The 17,326-nt window shown below is 35.9% G+C and overlaps 1 protein-coding gene and 1 long non-coding RNA gene across 3 annotated transcripts in view; one reads left to right on the plus strand and one right to left on the minus strand.

Annotated features, from left to right (window-relative positions):
* Positions 1–17,326, minus strand: part of PALMD (palmdelphin) — a 54,029-nt gene that overhangs the window by 32,529 nt on the left and 4,174 nt on the right. The gene's annotated exons all lie outside the window — the stretch shown is intronic.
* LOC133087055 (uncharacterized) overlaps positions 1–17,326 on the plus strand; it is a 159,138-nt gene that overhangs the window by 3,295 nt on the left and 138,517 nt on the right. The gene's annotated exons all lie outside the window — the stretch shown is intronic.

Here is a 17,326-nt window from a genome sequence, read left to right on the forward strand (position 1 = left end):
AATAAAAACTACGAAGACCTCTGTGAGTCAGTTCTCCATTATATCTCAAAACTGTTACCAAGCAAATATTGGTAATATTTTAAACGTATTGTGCCAAACATTTTGGTAAGTATTTTTCGGGCACTATTTAACTTAATAGTCATAATAACACAGATATAATAATATTACACTTAATAGTCATGATAACAAAGAGATATTGTAGTATTTTCATTTTATAGAAGAGGAAATGGAAGTTTCCGGAGATTAACTAACCAATCCAGGTTCTCACAACTAGTGAGTGGCAGAGCCAGGATTTGAAGCCAGGCAATCTGAGTTCAGCCTCTTAGCCAATTCACTCTACCATTTCCCTGAGTGGGAAATCAGTCCAGCTTCTCACATCTTCCCCATTGCCCTGTCTATCGGGAAGTACTGAGGTCTGGAGGCCAGCACAACCAGCGCCTGAGGAGGGCCCCTCATTAGAAAGGAGCACATTTTTAGTTCCCTGCGTGCTGGTGTGCAAACCGCCCACCTCTCTCCGTGGACAGCCCATAGAAAAGAGCGCGTTATGTACGTGTGACCGTGACTGCTGACCCCAGCAATGCTTCCACACCACTGCCGGTAACCAGTTTGGGTTGTTTGTTTCATCCTGAGGTTAGTAATAAGTTAATGAAAGCTGTGGGTAGAGGCAGGGCGTCTAAGTGTTTTGGCAACACGATGCTTATCGAAGGGTTGCTAAGGAATACCAATGTTTTGTCACTCAGAGGTAATGTGATGCCTCTCTCATATCAGTCTAGGTAGTTAAGAAGGTAATTTTATAATGTTATGGGCATGACTCTATTTTAAGATAGGAGTACTTTTCCTCATAAGATATTCATCAGCAGCAAGTTATTATCCTTTTGCCAAATTTCATAAAGATCTATAAGCATTACTGAAAAATATATGGCAACAATTTAGTTTCGTTATGGCAGAATAAATTATGTTTTACATGTAGTTCTATTGCTAGTATACCGAAAGTTATAATAGCCAGCTACTTGCTTCCCAATTATCATGGAATAAATGGATGTGAAATGCCATCTACTTCCCAGAATTTCCCCAGAAGCTTGAGCATCTCTATATACACCTGTCATAATCCAGCACATCAGATATTTATTAATGTTAACCATTATGAATAACATATATTTGTTTTTTTTAACATCTTTATTGGAGTATAATTGCTCTACAGTGGTGTGTTAGTTTCTACTTTATAACAAAGTGAATCAGCCGTACATATACATATATCCCCGTATCTCCTCCCTCTTGCGTCTCCCTCCCACCCTCCCTATCCCACCCCTCTAGGTGGTCACAAAGCACGGAGCTGATCTCCCTGTGCTATGTGGCTGCTTCCCACTAGCTATCTATTTTACATTTGGTAAAATGTCCATGTCACTCTCTCACTTCGTAATAACATATATTTCTGTTTACTTCTTTTTTAAAAAAATAAATTTATTTATTTTTGACTGCGTTGGGTCTTCGTCGCTGTGCGCAGGCTTTCTCTAGTTGCAGCGAGCAGGGGCTACTCATGGTTGCGGTGCGCGGGCTTCTCTTGTTGCGGAGCACAGGCTCTAGGCGCGCGGGCTTCAGTAGTTGTGGCTCACGGGCTCTAGAGTGCAGGCTCAGTAGTTGTGGCGCACGGGCTTAGTTGCTCCGCAGCATGTGGGATCTTCCCCGACCAGGGCTCGAGCCCGTGTCCCCTGCATTGGCAGGCGGATTCTTAACCACTGCGCCACCAGAGAAGTCCTATTTACTTCTTCAGTGTTCAACTAGTAAAGACGTTTTGTTCAATGAGCAATTGCCTAGATTTTCAGCTGTCTGACTTGGAATATTTCAGCAGCTGACACCCACAAATTCCAATTCTGTAAAAGCCTAGCTCTTAATTGTTTTGAAAATTAATTTAGTAACCTTGTACAACTATAAAGCTATTGTGACCATCTATGATTCATTGATATTACTACAATCACATACTTGATAAAAGTAAGCACAGTACTTAGGAGTGTGAGTATTTTAGAGATATTATTGATTAATGATTAGCTAATATTCTAAAATGCTTGACTCTATCAAGAAGGCAGGATTGATCCTGAGTTATTTAATTTTTAATTTATTCAGCACTTAGGGACTTCTATATAAATGCTATGCTAAGGTGATGTTAAGAGTTGTGCTATGTTTGAAAATTATTCAGAAGTAGATACTTTCACCAAGGAGATTACGTTGTCTTTAAGAAGGAAAATCATTTGTGCAAGGAACTATAGTCTAAGAAATAAAGTGATAAATGTCATTACTAAGGCACAAGTGAGGTCTTGTGAGAGTTGAGGGGCGAAAGGGAGTGGTTGTTTCTAGATGATCTGGTTAGGAGAGGCTTTCAAGTAGCATCCAAATAGAGTATGTTGGGTAGTTGCTGGAGGGCTGGGGGTGGGGAGGAAGGGCATTCAACTCTAGAGCTCATTGTGAGCAAAGGCCTGTTTTAGAAAATTGAGAAATTATTTGGAATAGCAAGTCTGGAATCCAAGTTGTCGTACAGAGAGTAGTGGGAAATGAAATGAGAAAATGAGATGAGGATAAATCCTTAATAGAGAATACTAAAAGGCAGGGGAAGGAGTTTAGAATTTATTTACATATTGAGATAGGGAGCAATGAAAGGTTTTCAGAGGGAGAGAAATAATAGAGTTAAAACCATGTTTCAAGAAGTTTAAAATAGCCTGATTTATAGATACTGAAGGAGGACAACTTGAAGGGGATAATCAGTTAGGCTACAACTCATACATAAGATCAAGAGAGCTTGAACAAGAGGTAACAGAGGGTGTGGATGTCAGAGATACCAAAGAGTTAAAATTAGCAGGACTTGGCAACTGATGACATATGGATGCAGGAGAGGAAGAGGTCAAATGGGGTATAAGGCTTTTATATCCAGGTAAACTGAGAGGAGAACAGAATCACTAATAGAAATAGGAAACTCAGGAGAAGAAAGAGAGTTTGGGAGGGAAGATGGTGATTCACACCAAGGTTGAGGTGTCTTTGGGACAACCTGGTGGAGTAATCTGGCAGGTAGTTGAAATGTTGGATGGAGCTAGATCAGAAGGGAAGTCAGAGCTAGAGATAAAGATGCCAGAGTTTTGGAAGGGATAGCTGAGGCCAGGAGACTACATCAGAGCATGACAAGAGACATATTTATGTAAAGGAGAGCTAAAGACAGAGCCTTCATGAAACACCTACATTTAAGAGGTACTGGAGGAAGAGAACCCATATGGAAATTTATTTTGGGATTAATTAGACATTATTGATAATAGAACTTGGTGAATTCAATTAGGCAAATGGTTTCAGATTCATTCTGATAGAAGTATCTTGTAACTTCTTGACTACCTTTGCTGATATTGTCACTGTTTAAGGGCTCAAAAGAACAATAATAGAAGCTACTATTTGGATTTAAATACTACCAACAACGCAAAACTTCCTGGTGAAATGCATATAATGGTAACCTTGAAGGAAAGGGATGTGCTAACACAGTGCTCTAGAATTGAATCCTGAGCATAGTTAGAGGTTTACTACATTTCAATGAAAGTAGATTTTTTATATTCTTGAAAAAAATTCTTGAAAAATTATTTTAAAAATTTCTTGAAAAGAGGCAAACATTTTAAGAAGGAGGATAGATCATGAAGCATAGGCAATTTACGAATGGAAATATTGATACACAATTAAAAAATGATCTCAAGTAAAAAGAAAAGAGAACTAAACAAAACCAAACTAAATAGCTTAACATCACTGGGAGCTTCCCCAAAGCTCGTGAAACCAAGAATACAGATAAACAGGTGGTACCCATTTGTAATTGGTACAAATATGTACAAATATGTAAATAAGGTACAAATTCAGGGTGACAAGACGTGAAGCATGTGAAAAACACTGAGCACACAAAAAGCATGTGTGTATAAGTAAATATATATATATATATATTCAATATTTAAGTTACATTGAGAGCAAAAAGACTACTGCTGAGATGCAGAGTGTAATAACATGTCAGAGATAAACTAGAACTACTTCACTCCTGTTTTACTTCCATTTTTTTTCATTAAGGAGAATAATCTTGATCCTGGAAAGGGTAGAACAAATATGCTTAAAGGGAAATCAAAGCCCAAGAGGATATAAAGCACCGAAGACAGAACTGCTCAGACTCTGATGGGTTTCATATCAGGGAGGAAAAAAATTTATAGACACGACAAGAAAATATTATCAAGTAGTCTTGGAATCTTGGGTGAAGTGAAGAGGCATCAGAAGGCTGAAAGTGGCAAATGACCCAGTTTTTTGAAGAGAGAAAAAGGTGAATTATGAATATTTAATGACTGGTGAATGTATTGGTTAATACGTGGCAAAGTTGTAGAATGAATTATTAAATAGTCTTGTATTTAGACAAGGAATGTCTAAGAGATAGCATTCAGTTATTAAAAACAAAGCATTTAAGACTATTTCTTTTGCTTAATTTTTTAAGATCTGCTGATGATGACGATTATGATGGTTGTAACAATAGCTAACATTTATTGAGAGCTTTTTATGTGTCAGGAACTACTTGGAGCACTTAAATGTATCAATTTATTTAATTTTCCCCAAGTCTCTAGGAAGTAGGGACCACGTTTATCCCCCTTATGCAGGTAAAGAAACTGAGGAGCACAGGAACCTAGATCATGGGAATTCAGTATATCTTGGTTTTAGTCTGACTTTTGACAAAATTTCTTATTTTTTTTCTTCTGGAAATTTGTGTAAATGTGAACAGAGAGGAATATTTATTTGAAAGTGATTGTCTTAACATTTTTTAAAAAAAACCAATGCCCTATAAGGGATAGAAAAATCAAACTAAGCCCCTACCAGAAGGCAGACAGCAGAAGAAAGAAGAACTACAATCCTGCAGCCTGTGGAACAAAAGCCACATTCACAGAAAGATAGACAAGATGAAAGGGAAGAGGGCTATGTACCAGATGAAGGAACAGACAAAAACCCAGAAAAACAACTAAATGAAGGGGAGATAGGCAACCTTCCAGAAAAAGAATTCGGAATAATGATAGTGAAGATGATCCAGGACCTCGGAAAAAGAATGGAGGCAAAGATTGAGAAGATGCAAGAAATGTTTAACAAAGACCTAGAAGAATTAAAGAAAAAACAAACAGAGATGAACAATACAATTAACTGAAATGAAAACTACACTAGAAGGAATCAATAGCAGAATAACTGAGGCAGAAGAACGGATAAGTGACCTGGAAGACAGAATGGTGGAGTTCACTGCTGTGGAACAGAATAAAGAAAAAAGAATGAAAAGAAATGAAGACAGCCTAAGAGACATCTGGGACAACATTAAACGCAACAACATTCGAATTATAGGGGTCCGAGAAGGAGAAGAGAGTGAGAAAGGACCAGAGGAAATATTTGAAGAAATTATAGTCAAAAACTTCCCTAACATGGGAAAGGAAATAGCCACCCAAGTCCAGGAAGCGCAGAGAGTCCAATACAGGATAAACCCAAGGAGAAACACACCGAGACACATAGTAATCAAATTGGCAAAAATTAAAGACAAAGAAAAATTATTGAAAGCAGCAAGGGGAAAACGACAAATAACATACAAGGGAACTCCCATAAGGTTAACAGCTGATTTCTCAGCAGAAGCTCTACAAGCCAGAAGGGAGTGGCATGATATACTTAAAGTGATGAAAGGGAAGAAGCTACAACCAAGATTACTCTACCTGGCAAGGATCTCATTCATTCGATGGAGAAATCAAAAGATTACAGACAAACAAAAGCTAAGAGAATTCAGCACCACCAAACCACCTCTACAACAAATGCTAAAGGAACTTCTCTAAGTGGAAAACAAAAGAGAAGAAAAGGACCTACAAAAACAAACCCAAAACAATTAAGAAAATGGTAATAGGAACATACATATCGATAATTACCTTAAACATGAATAGATTAAAATAAAAAACCTAACCTTACACCTAAAGCAATTAGAGAAAGAAGAACAACAAAACCCCAAAGTTAGCAGAAGGAAAGAAATCATGAAGTTCAGATCAGAAATAAATGAAAAAGAAATGAAGGAAACGATAGCAAAGATCAATAAAACTTAAAGCTGGTTCTTTGAGAAGATAAACAAAATTGATAAACCATTAGCCAGACTCATCAAGAAAAAGAGGGAGAGGACTCAAATCAATAAAATTAGAAATGAATAAGGAGAAGTTACAACAGACACCGCAGAAATACAAAGCATCCTAAGAGACTACTACAAGCAACTCTATGCCAATAAAATGGACAACCTGGAAAAAATGGACAAATTCTTAGAAAGGTGTAACCTTCCAAAACTGAACCAGGAAGAAATAGAAAATATGAACAGACCAATCACAAGTAATGAAATTGAAACTGTGATTATAAATCTTCCAACAAACAAAATGATGGCTTCACAGGTGAATTCTATCAAACATTTAGAGAGGAGCTAACACCCATCCTTCTCAAACCCTTCCAAAAAATTGCAGAGGAAGGAACACTCCCAAACTCATTCTATGAGGCCACCATCACCCTGATACCAAAACCAGACAAAGATACTACAAAAAAAGAAAATTACAGACCAATATCACTGATGAATATAGATGCAAAAATCCTCAACAAATATTAGCAAACAGAATCCAACAACACAATAAAAGGATCATACACCACGATCAAGTGGGATTTATCCCAGGGATGCAAGGATTCTTCAATATACGCAAATCAATCAATGTGATATGCCATATTAACAAATTGAAGAATATAAACCATATGATCATCTCAATAGATGCAGAAAAAGCTTTTGACAAAATTCAACACCGATTTATGATAAAAACTCTCCAGAAAGTGGGCATAGAGGGAACCTACCTCAACATAATAAAGGCCATATACGACAAACCCACAGCAAACATCATTCTCAATGGTGAAAAACTGAAATCATTTCCTCTAAGATCAGGAGGAAGACAAAGATGTCCACTCTCACCACTATTATTCAACATAGTCTTGGAAGTGCTAGACAGAGCAATCAGAGAAGAAAAAGAAATAAAAGGAATACAAATTGGAAAAGAAGAAGTAAAACTGTCACTCTTTGCAGATGACATGATACTATACATAGAGAATCTTAAAAATGCCACCAGAAAACTACTAGAGCTAATCAATGAATTTGGTAAAGTTACAGGATACAAAATTAATGCACAGAAATATCTTGCATTCCTATACACTAATGATGAAAAATCTGAAAGAGAAATTAAGGAAACACTCCCCTTTACCATTGCAACAAAAAGAATAAAATACCTAGGAATAAACCTACCTAGGGAGACAAAAGACCTGTATGCAGAAAACTATAAGACACTGATGAAAGAAATTAAAGATGATACCAACAGATGGAGAGATATACCATGTTCTTGGATTGGAAGAATCAATATTGTGAAAATGACTGTACTACCCAAAGCAATCTACAGATTCAATGCAATCCCTATCAAATTACCAATGGCATTTTTTACAGAACTAGAACAAATCATCTTAAAATTTGTGTGGAGACACAAAAGACCCCGAATAGCCAAAGCAGTCTTGAGGGAAAAAAAACGGAGCTGGAGGAGTTGGACTCCCTGACTTCAGACTATACTACAAAGCTACAGTAATCAAGACAATATGGTACTGGCACAAAAACAGAAACATAGATCAATGGAACAAGATAGAAAGCCCAGAGATAAACCCATGCACCTATGGTCAACTGATCTATGACAAAGGAGGCAAAGATATATAATGGAGAAAAGACAGTCTCTTCAATAAGTGGTGCTGGGAAAACTGGACAGCTACATGTAAAAGAATGAAAATAGAACACTCCCTAACACCATACACAAAAATAAACTCAGAATGGATTCGAGACCTAAATGTAAGACCGGACACTATAAAACTCTTAGAGGAAAACATAGGAAGAACACTCTTTGACATAAGTCACAGCAAGGTCTTTTTTGATCCACATCCTAGAGTACCGGAAATAAAAACAAAAATAAACAAATGGGACCTAATGAAATTTCAAAGCTTTTGCACAGCAAAGGAAACCATAAACAAAACGAAGAGACAACCCTCAGAATGGGAGAAAATATTTGCAAACGAATCAATGGACAAAGGATTAATCTCCAAAATATATAAACAGCTCATGCAGCTCAATATTAAAGAAACAAACAACCCAATCCAAAAATGGGCAGAAGACCTAAATAGACATTTCTCCAAAGAAGACATACAGATGGCCAAGAAGCACATGAAAAGCTGCTCAACATCACTAATTATTAAAGAAATGCAAATGAAAACTACAATGAGGTATCACCTCACACCAGTTAGAATGGGCATCATCAGAAAATCTACAAACAACAAATGCTGGAGAGGGCGTGGAGAAAAGGGAACCCTCTTGCACTGTTGGTGGGAATGTAAATTGATACAGCCACTATGGAGAACAGTATGGAGGTTCTTTAAAAAGCTAAAAATAGAATTACCATATGATCCAGCAATCCCACTGCTGGGCATATACCCAGAGAAAACCATAATTCAAAAAGACACATGCACCCCAATATTCATTGCAGCACTTTTTACAATAGCCAGGTCATGGAAGCAACCTAAATGCCCATTAACAGATGAATGGATAAAGAAGATGTGGTACATATATACAATGGAATATTACTCAGCCATAAAAAGGAATGAAATTGAGTCATTTGTTGATTCGTGGATGGATGTAGAGACTGTCATACAGAGTGAAGTAAGTCAGAAAGAGAAAAACAAATATCGTATATTAACGCATGTATGTGGAACCCAGAAAAATGGTACAGATGAACCGGTTTGCAGGGCAGAAGTTGACACACAGATGTAGAGAACAAACATATGGACACCAAGGGGGGAAAACCGCGGGGGGGTGGGGATGGTGGTGTGCTGAATTGAGCGATTGGGATTGACATGTATACACTGATGTGTATAAAATTGATGACGTATAAGAACCTGCTGTATAAAAACAAAAACAAAAACAAAAAACTAAGCCCAATAAAAAAGTAAACATAAACGCACTGAGCTAACTTTCTGAACCGGAATTTCAAGGGTGAAGTGGGTGTGCACTCGAAGACTTATTGCTAGAAGCTGCTCCAGGCGACTTTAATGAACAGCCAGGTTTGGGAACCAATGAAATAGAAGATGACCAAGCCAAGATTTCAAACATCTTGTCTGGTAGGAAAAATGGGCCCAAATTAATGATTAATTTTATTATTAATAAATGTAAACTATGAAACTTATAGGATATGTTAATTGCAGAACAGTTGAAAAATCTAGACAACTTTAAAGAAAAATATAAAAATCTCCTATACTCCCACTACTTTAGAAATAACTACTATGTACATTTTGGTGCATTTTATTCCAATATTTTTTTCAGTATACCCCAAACACAGATATGCAAATTTATACAAACACACATGTGCAAACCACGCAAGGAGGCCCATACACACAGTTTTGTGTTCCACCTTTTGCACTTAATATTGTGTCATGAGCATTTCTCATTTAATTGAATTTTATTAATAAAAATATTGAATTTTATTCAGAGTATTGTAATTTGCTTAATCAGTCTCCCTTTTTCTGCCTTTTAGGTTGTTTTGGATCTTTTGCTGTTATAAGTAGTTGTATGATGAAGTTCCTTGTTTGTAAAATTTTGACCACTTTTGTCTGATTATTTCCTCAGGATTGGTCCCTAGAATTTAGTTAGCTCGTCAAGGGGTAGGGATGTTTTAAAAATTCTTGATGCAGATTGGTAAAAGGACTTCAATGAAAAGTTATTTTAACTTATATTTCTGCAAAACAGTGTCCATTACCTCACTCTAATTAGGAATATTATAAGTAAAAGATCCTTTAGCAATATAAGTAGAGCAAAAATAGTGTCTTATTTTGATGTCCTAATCAGATTTCTGATATTAGTGTGGTCAAATATTTTTCATAATTTTCTTGGTTATTTGTATTATTTATTTTTTAAAATTGCCTGTTTGTGATGGCTACCTATTTTTGGGTAAAGCCTATTAGTTAGTTAATCAACAATTTGTAAGAACTCTTTGAATTAGGAATAGTAACCTTTTGTTTGCCATACTAGTTGTAAATAATTTTTACTATTTGCCTTTAAATTTTATTTATGGTTTTCCTAGAAGTACTGAAAGTTTTTTCCTATTGCCCTTATGTTTTTAATATCTTTTACTATCTGAGATACAGTAATTATTCATCCATATTTTCTTCCAGTTCCCTAAAGAATTTAAAAAAACTCTTAAATCCAGCCTAATTAATTTTGATTTATGGTAAACACTGAGGGTCTAATATTTTTTTCCCAAATTTTAAACTAAATCTGAAGTTTTATCAAAGAATTCTTTCCTATTGGTTTACTTTTTTTGTTTACTAATTTTATTATTTACTAACTTTTATCATTTACACTAAAAAAAATGTACATTAGGGCCTGGCTCTAGGTTATCTGTATAGTGTCTTTAGTTATAGATTTTGGTACTATGTAGCACCAATGAGATAAATTAACATTTTATTGGGCAAGTTTTCCTTTGTTGCTTTTATCTAAAATGTCTTGATTAGTAGCAGTAGTTTATTTTTCCGGTTGGACTTTGGAATCATTTTGTTACATTCCAATAGAAACTAAATTGAAAACTCAACCAATTCCTCATCACTCTCTACCAAACCAAAAAAAAAAAAATCAACCAACCAATCAACCAAACAAGCAAACAAACAAAAAAACCACACACCCTGATGGAATTTAAAAGTTACTCCTAATAGTAATTATCTTTATCCAGAGATAATCAGAGATCGATACTGTTATATATGATTTACATCTGCATGATATATTATAGCTCATATAAAATTTGAATTGTTTGTTACACACTTAGTAATCTTTTTTTTTTTAATATATCATGAACATAATGATATACCATGTCATTAAATAGTTTTCTAAATTATTTTTAATGGATGCACATTATTCTATTTCACATATATGCATACATATACACACACACGTATATGTGCACTGTGTTTATTCAGCTAATCCCTATTTTTGGACTTTGAATTTGCTTCCACTTTTGTACTATATACTATAGAAATGATTTTGTTATGCTATGAACATCTTAGGAATCCATCTTGTATGCATCTCTTATTTTTCTTTAGTATAAATTTCCTTGTTAATGAAATTCTTGGTCAAAGGGTAAAACAGTTTTTGAGTTTTCTTTTACCAATTGCCAAATTATCCTGTTTTAGCAATTACATGGTGCCATCAGAAGTGAACAAGAATGCCTCGTTAGAGATTTTGATTGGAATTGCATTAAAGTTAAAATAAATTTGAAAATATATGACAGCTTTTTTTGTATTCAAACATTACCTCAAGGAATGGTGTGCTTCTCTAGACATATATATTATATCACTTAGTAAAGTTTCACTATATATATCCTGCACAGTTCCTTAGTAGGTATAAAAACATAAAGGTTTCTTCATATAAATTCTGCACATTTTCTTAATAGGATTATTTTTAGGTTTCAACAGTTTTTAAAAAAATGTAGCTATCAGGAATGGGATGTTTTCACATTATAATTTCTGACTAATTATTGTTTTTCAGAAAGCTATTGATTTTTGTATATTCATTGTGTATCTGAATACTGAGCTTTCAAGTTAATTCATTCTTAATTTTAGAGACACTGAAGTGAGGACCAGAGAGTTTAACAGCTTTCCCAAGTCATAAAGTTGGTCTAGTGTTGGAATTGGTATTGAGCCTAATTTTCTATAATTCCAAAGATAATGCTCCTTATACCACTCCTTATCACTTCCCAAATATATCTGTAGAAATACGATTAGCCAAACAAGGGAAATTATAGCAGTAAGCTCTCTGTACTGGTCAGAGTGTTCTGTTCAACTCTCAGCACCAAATTTTAAGGGTGACACTGACATTTAAAAGAGTGTCTAGAATGAGCCTGTGATATGAGGAATGATTGAAATCAAGAAAATAAAGCTGTACAGCTTCAATGGCTAGAGTCATGATTGGGAAGCAGTTAAAGGAAACTAGATTCTGGCACATTATGTCAGAACTCTTAACACAGTGAGTTGTTCTCAAATGGAATAGGGTATTTTGGGAGGTATTAATCCACCTGATATTGGAAGTGCTCAAGGAGAAGCTGGGTGAGCATCTCTTGAGCATGGTGTAATGGGGATGGGAATGTGGATGAAGAAATCCTTAAGTTTTCTCCTGGTCCTATGATTATTTCTGAATTTAGCTTTGAAAAACCCTAATTCTTATGTTAGCCATGGGAATTGGATGTAGTTATCACTACTACTTATGGGGTGAATTAAAAAACACAAATTTTCTAAACCTTATTTTATTTAGTAAATTTAGTCTTCTTTCCCAGCTTTACAACAAATTCTGACAGATCTCTAAATAGAATCTGGTTTATGTTCTACTCTTTTATTCCTTTGTCTACCCTTTCCTGTTTGTTCTAATGAATTGTGACAAAACAAAACAAAACAAGGATAAACAACAAACACAAAACAAACTCCTGAATAATCAAAGGGTGATGATAAACTTGGCCATGTCTTCAGTAAATAAAAAAAAAAAACTGTTAGCTGGGCAGACAATCATTAGCTGTCTCCTTCCTTTCAGCTTGATGGTATTCACTCATTCACTTATTCATGACGGGTTTTTTGGGCTCCAGCTAGTGTGGAGCTCAGTGTTGGGGGGCTGTGAGAGATGCAACAATGTCTTTGCCTTAAGAAATCCTGGCTGGAAGGGAAGAGACTATGTAATGGAAGTGGGATGGGGAGAAGGTAACCGAGGCTTAGAATATGGGATGCTCTGAAAAATGATTCTGTCCCAATCCTGTTAAAGCAATAACAAATGCTTCTGCAATGGCATCACATTCTTTCCTTTCCCACTTTTACTCCTATCAGCCTGGGGAAGAGGAGGGGAGACTGCAGGGTGTGAAGGACTGGTTTGGGTTAAAAAAGGGGATTACGTGAAGCAGAACCTCCATAGATTCTTCTCTTTGCTCCACTTCAAACTTTATTAAGAGTGAACAACAGAGGAAGTTCTGAACGAGGGTGAGGTTTATGGATTTGAAGTTTACTAGAATTTATTGTGATGTCATGAGCAGAGACTCTGCCATTTTCTACTATTTAACTAATCCCTTAGCTTTCCTTGGTCTTAGGTTTTTCACCTATAAAATGGGGATGGCAACATCTGCTTTTGAAAATACTCATAGGACTGTTTGGACAAATGAGATAATGAATGTGAAAGTTTTTATTTTTATTTTTAAAATCTAAATGCTATGCAAGAATAGGTTATTATTATTATTTTAAATTGAAGTATAATTTACAATGTGTTCGTTTCAAGTGTACAGCAAAGTGATTCAGTTATATATATATATATATTCTTTTTCAGATTCTTTTCCATTATAGGTTATTACAAGATACTGAGGATAGTTCCCTGTGCTACACAGTAGGTCCTTGTTGGTTATCTATTTTATATATAGTAATGTGTATATGTTAACCCCAAATGGTTATTATTTTTCCCATCTTTTTTAAAAAAATTGAAGTACAGTTGATTTATAATGTTGTGTTAATTTCTGCTGTACAGCAAAGTGATTCAGTTTATATGTATATATATTCTTTTTAATATTCTTTTCCATTATGGTTTATCTCAGGATGTTGAATATAGTTCCCTGTGCTATACAGTAGGACCTTGTTGTTTATCCATTCTATACGTAATAGTTTGCATCTACTAACCCCAAACTCCTAAAACTATAATTCAAAGAGATACATGCACCCCTATGTTCATAGCAGCACTATTCACAATAGCCAAGACATGGAAACAACCTAAATGTCCATCAACAGATGAATGGATAAAGAAGATGTGGTACATATATACCTCAGAGTATTACTCAGCCATAAAAAAGAATGAAATAATGCCATTTGCAGCAGCATGGATGGACCTAGAGATTATCATACTAAGTGAAGTAAGTCAGAAAGAGAAAGACAAATACCATAGGATATCACTTATTTGTGGAATCCAAAATGTGACACAAATGAACTTATTTACAAAACAGAAACAGACTCATGGACATAGAGAACAGACTTGTGGTTACCAAGGGAGAGGGGGGTGGGGGAGGGATGGACTGGGAGTTTGGTGTTATTATTATTTTTAATCGCAGAATTCTTGTGCTTAGGATATGTCTTTATATCTATATTTGTTAGCATAGATTGATTTTGAGTAGCTCTTGTAGCTCCTTTTAACATGTTGTATCACCCCATATCAATCATTGATGCAGTTACACATTGAAAACTTGATGCTTAAGACAGAAGCCAGAGGTTCAGAAAATAACCTGGCTCTATGTCTGAAATGGTTAGAGTGAATCCAGTCACTGGGGTTTTACATAAAATCCGTAAGTTCAGATCTCACTCAAACTGCTCCTATGGTGTTTTAGAAAAATAGACATGTCACAGGGTTCCTGGTGAGGAAACTTCTTGAGCTTCCCAGAATGACACCACTGCCATTTAAATAAATTAAGTAAATTAATAAATTAAAATATTCTTATTTTATTTCAAGAGAAGCTAGGTAGTTTGAGACTTTAGATTAGGAAGTGGAAGCTCTGTTTTGGTTTTAGCCTGAACTATGCTGTACTTGTTTAGACTCTTGTTAGACTTACTCTCTGGTTTGTTTTAATCACAGTTTTTCTAAAGAAGCAGCTTTTCCTTTTCACCATCTAGTAATGTTGAGAAAGTTCATGGGGATCCTTGTCAGTAGAGGGCTTTGCAAAGTAGCATTATCACTCTGTAGCACACTGGAAAAACCACCCCTGGTTATCAAAAGGCAGTTTCCTTAATAAGCTATCAAAATTATTATACCTCATCACATGGTCTCCTTTGTGGGTGGGCTATTATGTTTGGCAAAGAAATGTGGCATAGTACTTTTGTTTGAAGAAACCTTTCCCTCTCTGGAAGAAACATGTAATCTCAGTATAGCACTGTGGAAAATTGTGCGGAGGCTTTATTGTTTGAATATAGTGGCACAGGACATCTTTACTTAGGAGATTCCTGTATCTCCACATACCATCTTTATGTGAATGTCTTGGGATGCTCATGACAAATTGGGAACTCTTCCTGTAACTTTGTCTTAACCACGAGGTACAGTGGAACAATGGTTCATTATGCTTCCTTTTAGTCATTATTACTTTAAGGAGTCCTTAGAGCTCTAAATAACACAGCGATCCAAACACATGTTAAGGTCTAACTTCTGTCAAGATCCAGGTTGGCTTGCACTTGTTTTCATGCTCTCATTTGTACAGGAAGAATGAACAGGGAAAAAAATGTACCTGGCCAGCCTGGGCTTCTTGGACGTGTGACCTGTGAAGTCATACATGAGGGCACCATGCTCAGAGGGGCCCAGTGCTTAGTCTGAATGCTTTTAAACTTCTGCTGTTACCACCTTGAAATTCTGAACACTTTTTGAACAGGGATCCCCACATGTTCATTGTGTACGGGGCCTCACAAATTATGTAGCAGGTCCTGTTTTGAGGTCATTAACTGTTTTATTAACTGTTAGAAGATCCCAGATATTGAAAAAAAAGAGAACGAGATGAGGTGGGGTGTCTAGTGAGAGGAAACATGTGCTAAGGAAGTAACTATTAATAGAACCTGTGTGTATTTATGTTATTGTTTTAATAGTGGTCTCTGTATTGAGTAGATTTCTGTTTTATATAAAGAGCTTTCTACCTCCTACATTCCTATGTTTACAAGTCTAGAAAAAATTCCTTGGGAGTGGAACAAAATAGGGAGTGGATCCGGGGAAATGTGAGAGCTCTTGATAATTCTGCGTCATGAGCAGATTTGGCCGGCAAATCTGTTCCTCAGATTCCAGCATCAGGCCTTTAAATGGCTCATTACCAAATGGAGTCAGTCCTAGGCAGGTGCTTGTTCTTGTGATTATTGCTGTTGTCTAACTTTTGACCAAGCTCACCTCCTTCATCTATGATCAAATGTCACCCTCTCCATGAGGCCCATCCTGACCATGATACTGCAAATTGCAACCCATCCCATACCATTCCTGACACTCCTGATTCCCTTTTCTTCACTTATTTTAATGTGAATGCATGAGGTTTGGCACACAGTAAGTGCTCAATAACCATGAATTGAATAAAGGGAATGAGAGAATGAGTGGATAACGTGCATTTCTAACATTAAAGGTTAAACTTTGATAAGAGTAAAAATATCAGCTTTATTCTTGCCCCCTTTCTCCTCAATGTTCTCTGTACATTGATTCTAGTTCTCAGAATTCTTCTGAGCTCACCCCCCTCACCCCAAACAGTACTGTTTTTGTGAATCTATGATCTCTAGCCAGTTTAAGATCTAGGAGTTTTCCAGTCTGAGTCTCCCCATGTTATTTAGTAACAGTATTTTCTAATGTCACCGTCGGAGTGGAGATAAGAAAACGTGTTCCTTGTGGAGGAGGATGTGAGCAGTATAGAATATTGCTGGTCATAAGGGGATCTTGCTATTTCTGAGGGAAATTTACCTGCGCCTTTTCATCATTCTTTGGTGTGGACCATGTTTACTTCCAGAGAGGAACTCTGTAGGGATAACTCTTTCAGTCCTTCATCTCACTCTTCCCGAGAACGCTGGAGACATTGGTACTGTCAGTTCCGGTGATACTCAAAGCGCGTTTCAAATCGCTAGCCTACTTCAGTAGCTCTCCTTTTGTATCAAAATCAGCTATTTGTTAAAACACTATGTACTAACTTAAGCCTCAAGAGACTTTTTAATCAATGTAATATTTAATTAGTTTGAAGTACCCTGTTTTCCACTTAGAGTTGAAAACTAAACTCTTTGGCTAAGATATACTTTGACCATTAATTTAGTAAGTGAAGAGTTGGTACAGGTGTACCTCATTTTACTGTACTTCACTTTTATTTCACTCCATAGATACTGCTTTTTTCTTTTTTTTTTTACAGTTTGAAGGTTTGTGACAATCGGGCGTGGAGCAAGTCTATTGGCGCCATTTTTCAACAGCATTTGATCACTTTTACATTTTGCTGATTGTTGCAATACTTCAAACTTTTTCATTATTATTATATTTGTTATGGTGATCTGTGATCAGTGATCTTTTGTTTTTTTTTTTTTCATTGTGAGCAGTCTTTTTTTTTAATTGAAGTATAGTTGACTTACAATATTATATTAGTTTCAGGTGCACAACCTAGCAATTCAATATTTTTATAGATTGCACTCCATACAAATTTATTGTAAAATA

This window comes from Eubalaena glacialis, chromosome 3 (assembly GCF_028564815.1).
Source record: "Eubalaena glacialis isolate mEubGla1 chromosome 3, mEubGla1.1.hap2.+ XY, whole genome shotgun sequence".
Classification (NCBI taxonomy): Eukaryota; Metazoa; Chordata; class Mammalia; order Artiodactyla; family Balaenidae; genus Eubalaena; species Eubalaena glacialis.